Genomic DNA, 6430 nt, shown 5'->3' with positions numbered 1-6430 from the left:
CTCTCTCTCTCTCTCTCTCTCTCTCTCTCTCTCTCTCTCTCTCTCTCTGTCTCTTTACCACTCCACGACTAATACTACTCTCGCGAGCTACGTCGAGGTGTCGTTGAGTTTTCATTTGAGAAAACGCGCCTCCCTCCGTGCACTAGCCGCGCGGGTGCTGCCAACCTCATTTCGTTAATAGACCTTCAATCTTTTCAATCCTTGTCTTCCTTATTATCTCACTCGCCTCTTCGTTTTCGGCTACTCGAATTGTTTCGCCGCCTAATTTGTGCCGCACCGGTGCAAGCAAACTCTAGCTCGTAGCCGCGCGCCAACTCCAGCCAATCCAATTGCCAATAATGAAAATAGAATTTGCAATTTTTTCGTAGTTAAGAGCTTATTCGCGCCACGATGAGTATCTTATCAGCAAACTATTTCCCGAATAATTGCCAGTCGAGGGAGCGAAAAATCCCGCTCTTCGGCTACGAACTCGAACTTGCGTGCAATATCCGCGCGCCAATTATACAAAATTCGAAAAGCCGCTCGAAGCCAAGCGCGCACGTATTCCCAGCATTAAATCGAGCAATAATGTAAGGAATTAGCGAGTGCGAATGTGCGCCAATAAAAAGTGCTAAAATGTATAACTCGATTTTTGCAACGCGATTCTCGTGAAAGACGACTGAAGCTCTTCGAATCGAGCACCCGGACCCGGGCACTAAACGCACAAACGCGCATCCTCAGGAAGCGGCCTCTCCGCGATCGCGCCGATTATGGGCCATAGGGTTGAAAGCGTGTTATGGAAGAACGACGACGTTGACGAGGATGGTTCAGGTGACGGTGGCTGTGGCGGTGGTGATGGTGGTGGTGGTGGTGGTGGTGGTGGTGGTGGTGGTGGTGGTGGTGGTGGTGGTGGTGGTGGTGGTGGCGGTGGCGGTGCCGGTGGCGCTGACGATGGAGACGAGGGTAGTGGACGAGGCGACGAAGGTGGTGGATGGGTGATTGGATGGGTGGTTGGATATGAGTGGGTGGTTGATTGGATGGTTGGTTGGGCGGAAAGGAGGGAGGCGGTGGCGGTGACGGTGACGGCGGCGCGCGCGCCTTGCCGCCGCTGCCGCCGCCACTGCCACCGCCGCCACCGCCACCACCGCCGCTGCCGTCGCTGCCGTCGCTGCCGTCGCTGCCGCCGCTGCCGCCGCTGAGCCGCCGCGCGCCGAGCCGATTGATTCGCCCGCTCGGTAAAGTTCGGCCGCGCACGGTAGGTTAGTTGACCGCGGGGCCGAGGAGGCGAGCGCCCGAACAGCTCCTCGACAGTAGGCCGGCGACGTCACTGTGGGCCGGTTCGAGGCGAGCCTTTCTAACGCACCCCCCGCCGCTCTTCTCTCCAACGTAGCCTACGACACGTTTTTTTCATTTCTCGATTACAGCCGGGCTCTCCTAAACCATTCGCTTTACATGTAGCAAGGTAATTAATATCGATAGGCTCGAGACCCAGATGCATCCCTGGCCAGTTGGTATCCCGCACTTCCTTAGCCCTGGTTAAGCCCGTGCTCCTCGTCGCTCCGATCGCAAGCTCGATTTCTCCTCGCCGTCCCTCCCAATTCCCGCGCTAACGTCGCCAGTGTCGAGCGCGCGAGCGAGAAACGGCGCAGGAAGCGCGTAGTGCTTTTTCGTCGTCGGCTGATTGAAAGATAAAGATAGGAAGAGAGTGAGTGAGTGAGTGAGTGAGTGAGTGAGTGAGTGAGTGAGTGAGTGAGAGCGAGTGAGCGAGAGAGGGTAAGACGAGGCGCGTGCATGCGTGCACGCCCGAGCGGACGAGAGAATGAATAATGATGGAAAGGGAGAGGGAGATAGAGGCTTGGACGGGAGTGCGGCGCTATTTTTAAAGGACGCGTTCGTGAATATCGACAATGTCATTCTCGTCCAAGTGTACGCGGGGAGCGAGGCACCGCAGGAGCAGTTGTACAGAAGGTGAAGACGAGCGCTTTAAGCGTTAGTGACACGGATGCTAAGAGTGTACCGAGGTCGATTTCCCAGTGCATAAGCCGCGACAGTGCGAACGATATATATATATATATATATATATATATCGAGAGAGAGAGAGAGAGAGAGAGACAGAGAGAGAGAGAGAGAGAGAGTTGGAAAGGACTGGGTGTGGAGTGGTTGCAGCCCCCGGGATTCTTCGTGGCCGGTGAGTGCCATCGTCGTAGCTTTCAAAGCGAGCACGTGAAGGCCAAGTGCGGAGGAGGCGGTGGTGGAGCTGGAGGAGGATTATAATGATGAGGTTAAGAATGAGGATGCGGATGGAGCTCGTGTATACGCGTTCGCATTGTGCCAAGTTTTCGCGATTCGCCGATCCCGAATCTATTTACTTGTCGCGCGTTGCGATCGAATATGCGCGCGCTGTGCCTCGTCCCAAATGCAATGTGTTGTGCAGAATTGTGATAGGCGACATTAATTTTGCCAAAAGTCGCTGTGATAGTACGCGATACTTGTTCATGAATCCACGTTCGTACCTAATCATGTCGATTCGATAAATATTTCTTGTCTGTTTAATGCTAAAGCTGGCCTTGCATATTTTCACACGTCTAGTCGCATTTTTTTTTCTTTTTTGTTTTTGCACCCAAATTGCCGTCTGTTTTGCCTCGCGGTACCACTGTTGCTGCTGGTGCTGCTGGTGCTGGTGCTGGTGCTGGTTCTGATGATGCCGCTGCTGCAAGATGCACACTTTTCACCGTTAGCTGCGCTCCCATTCTAATAACGATTCGACTCGGATAGCCCATTTCATACAAATTATATTTAAGACCGCTGCGCTATTATTGATAAGTCTGCTCGTTTATTAAAATCAACGCTACGAGTGCACGATTTTATGTAAAATTGGACAAATAAGTTGCCTCCTAAAGTAAATAAGTGCCAACGAATTAATTGATCTTAGCGAGTATCCACGGTTACGGTTATATAATTTCAAATAGACCTTTTCGTTATGCATAAAGCATAATTTTAATAAAAAATACGTGTGTTTTAATATAACGAGGAATAATAGCGTTTGCAAACAGCTGGCAATATTTTATTTTCGACAAGGACGTAGTGCGCGTTTACTTTGGTGCGTTTATTACTTTCATTTTCTTTTCTATCGGAAATGCGTGTGCCAAATGGCATTAGGCAATAATCGCTCGTGTTTAAGATTGTAGTCGATATATTGTTTCATTACATTTGCTTATTTGTAGGAGGAAAATGATTAATAAGATAACTAACGTGGCATAATATTAAGAAACTACTTGAACAAAGTGAACGATAATTATTGCTATTATAGAAAGTATATTATAGTTCTATGTGTTTTTCATGCTAAACTCACCCTTGACTTTTACTCTTTAATACCGCTTTCATAATTAATATTGCTTGTATTCGTTGCCTACTACCAACAAATAATTGTCACATGCACAATGTTAAATAAGTTTTGTTGATTTTCAACGAGAGTATTATCAAAGATTTCATTGTACCGCGAACTTGCGGCACGGGCAATAATGGATTAGTAACGTTAACATTTCACAATAGGAATTTCATATGTAAAGCCGTAATTATATATATATATATATATATATATATATATATATAAATATTTTGTTTATTGAAAAATAATTTTTTTAATAATGAAAAAAGGTCTTTCGTATGTATAGAATCGAGTGTAATGTAAGAAGATTTTGTCTTTTATTACGCTTGATAAAACCGACTAATTTTATGTCAAGTCGTTGTAAAATATAATTGAGAGAAATTACCGTGTCTGCTTTTTTTTTTTTTTTTTTTTTTTTTTTTTTTTTTTTTTTTTATTAATAAGTAAATAAGTATTTTAGCTTAAGAAAGGATGGAGCTTGCGCTTGCTCTCTTGCTATAAACAGAGAGAAAGGATCGATGTTTAATCAATTATCATTGATTAGCATTACATAACATTGGAGCAATTTCATGAAAAACTTTATGCGCGCACAGAGTTTCGAATCCAATTTATCGTCGCCCATTTGCAAGAATGCAAAAACGGAAATAAACAAAAAATTTTTATCCGCGAAGAGTATTTCGACCGTTATATAAAAACAGCAGCAGCAACAACAACAACAACAACGACAACAACAACAACAACAATAACTATACTACTACTACTACTACTACTACTACTACTACTACTACAATAACAACAAAAACAAATATAAATAAATAAATTAATGGAAGACAATAACAAATAGAGGTTTCATTGTATTTTTTTTTTTTTTTTTTTTTTTTTTTTTTTTTTTTGGCAAATCAAGTGCCACGATCAATAAAGCAATTTTGAGTGGCGCATAAAAGTAAAAAGATATATCCGAGCGTGGGAGAGAGAACGGGACTCGTAAATACGAATTCGCTAAAGCTCGTGTGACCTTGTCCACGCGCGTTCGCGCGTTTTGGCAGCCGACGCAATGCACGCAATTCCGTTTTCCCCGCGTGCACGCGCGCATACACGGCGCGCACCAACGCTCGCACACGTGTACGTACGTGCATGCGGAACGCGCGTGTGCGCGCACTTACGTATGCCCGTGAGTCTATATATATAGATATATATAGATATCCGTATGCCCGCGCGCCCGAGTCCCTCCGTACGTATTTGCATGCGCGCCTTTACACACTCGCGCACATGTACATACCTGCGTGCATGCGTTCTCACCTACTTAAGCATGGGTGACTCTAGCCCCGCGTGCGTGTTTGCGTGTGCGCCCGCGTAGCGAGCGTAATATATTCGAGCGCATAGATGTGTAATAATATGCATACGCACGCGCGACTACGGCAACGGTTTGTATTTTCGCGGAGTGTCGAGGAGCGATGAGCCAAAAATCTCTGGATAGTTTTGAAATTTTCTGCTCCTCGCTTGTCCTTTCCTTCTCAGTTCTTACCACTTTTCAAGTGTAAGCTGCCGTCTATTAAGTCCTTGCCCAATCATTACAATCACTCACTCACTTCTTCTTTCTATTCAAATTTTTGTAAACTTTATTGCTCGCTCGATAGCAATAAATAATTTACAACAAATTATCCTCTTATTTATCCTCTTATTTATCCGAAATTAAGACCAAGTGTTGATTTCTGCATTGAATTGTCATTTTTTAAGATCCGAGGATGAGAAGTTTGGACGTCAACGAAGTGATTCTTGGAGCTTTTCTTCGGCTTACTCTCGTCGAGTGTATGGTTTTGAGAAGATTACAGGTGAGATATTATTTTATGTATCTTATATACGTATGCGCTATGCTTTGTGAAAGAATTTTTTACGATCTACGCACCCGTGAAAACTAATGCATCGGATAATTTAATTTATGACCTACTCCACTATTACATTGGTCATTACCATTTACATCGTATCGGAAAATTAGCAATATTCTGCTTTATTCCACGGTTAGTGTTTTGTCATTTTTATGTCCAAGTCGACATAATACGAGAACTCAAATTAACTACCAATATAATGATGCCGCAGTTATTTATACAAAGGCATGATTATATCGATAATTGTGCGTATGCCTGCGTGTGTGTGCGTCACAAAAATCGTAAAAATATTACAACAATAAAGCGTTTTCTCATAAATGATATATGTCCGCTTATAATCGCGTTAAAGTGCCATCGAATGGAAATAATAATATATCGGTCACATGCGCTATACAGAACGTTTGCAGTCAATACTTTCAGTTTTATTTATATCGATACGTCGGCCTGTAACGAAAGTGAACAAAAACAAAAACGAAAAAAAAAAAAAACACAAAAAAAAATGAGAGCTTAGTAAATGAGTATAAGTTAAAGGTAAAATACAACTTGACAGCTGCTACCCAACAACTTTTCACAATTGCATTCGAATCTAGGAAGAGATGCATGGAAAGAAAAAAAAAACACGTTTGGACATATTTGAGGGCCTTCTAATGTCAGTAATGTAAATAGAATAGACATTAAGTCAGTGCTGGGTGACGCTAAGATGTAGATTAAAGAAATGCTTATTTAATTAGTCAGTGCTAATAAAGCCGAGAAGTATAGGTGACGTTGACCAGAAAAATCATTCAAAGCAACATCGACTCGCCCAAAGTCATTAGAAACAACAGGCTCAAAAGTTGACTAATACAACTTACGCAAAACACTAATTATAAAAAGGAAAACAATATTAAGAAAATCCACGTGGCTCTAAATTTTTCTTCAGGCGCAGATCCAGTCAAGGTGTTTAAGGCGAACGCATAATTCGATGGACACATCGAAGCGTTCGTAGCGTTAACGATGGGTGGGGGATGTTGAGGGCTGAGAGGGTGACATTGGTAATGGACCCCGGTATTCCATCCGGTCTCCAGCACTCCTCGTCCTGCACTCTCTCGGTGCTTTTTCACTCGCCAGCTCACGCGTTACGAGGCTGCCTTTTTTTCAACGCGCGAAATTTCACTTCCCCCGCCGCGTCCGCCCTTCT

General features: G+C 44.0%; 1 protein-coding gene across 1 annotated transcript in view; it reads left to right on the top strand.

Moving 5' to 3' along the window:
* Positions 1–1210: 1210 nt before the first annotated feature.
* LOC105364888 (maternal gene required for meiosis) overlaps positions 1211–6430 on the top strand; it is a 45840-nt gene continuing 40620 nt past the window's right edge. The window contains exons 1-2 of the mRNA XM_011502918.1: positions 1211–1441; positions 5105–5199. The gene's annotated coding sequence lies outside the window, so the exon portion shown is untranslated. The remainder of the gene's footprint in view (positions 1442–5104; positions 5200–6430) is intronic.

Source organism: Ceratosolen solmsi, unplaced genomic scaffold (genome assembly GCF_000503995.2).
Source record: "Ceratosolen solmsi marchali unplaced genomic scaffold, CerSol_1.0 scaffold61, whole genome shotgun sequence".
In the NCBI taxonomy this organism is placed as follows: domain Eukaryota; kingdom Metazoa; phylum Arthropoda; class Insecta; order Hymenoptera; family Agaonidae; genus Ceratosolen; species Ceratosolen solmsi.
The sequence above is the reverse complement of the archived record's forward strand: the minus strand, read 5'-3'. Positions and strand labels throughout refer to the sequence as shown.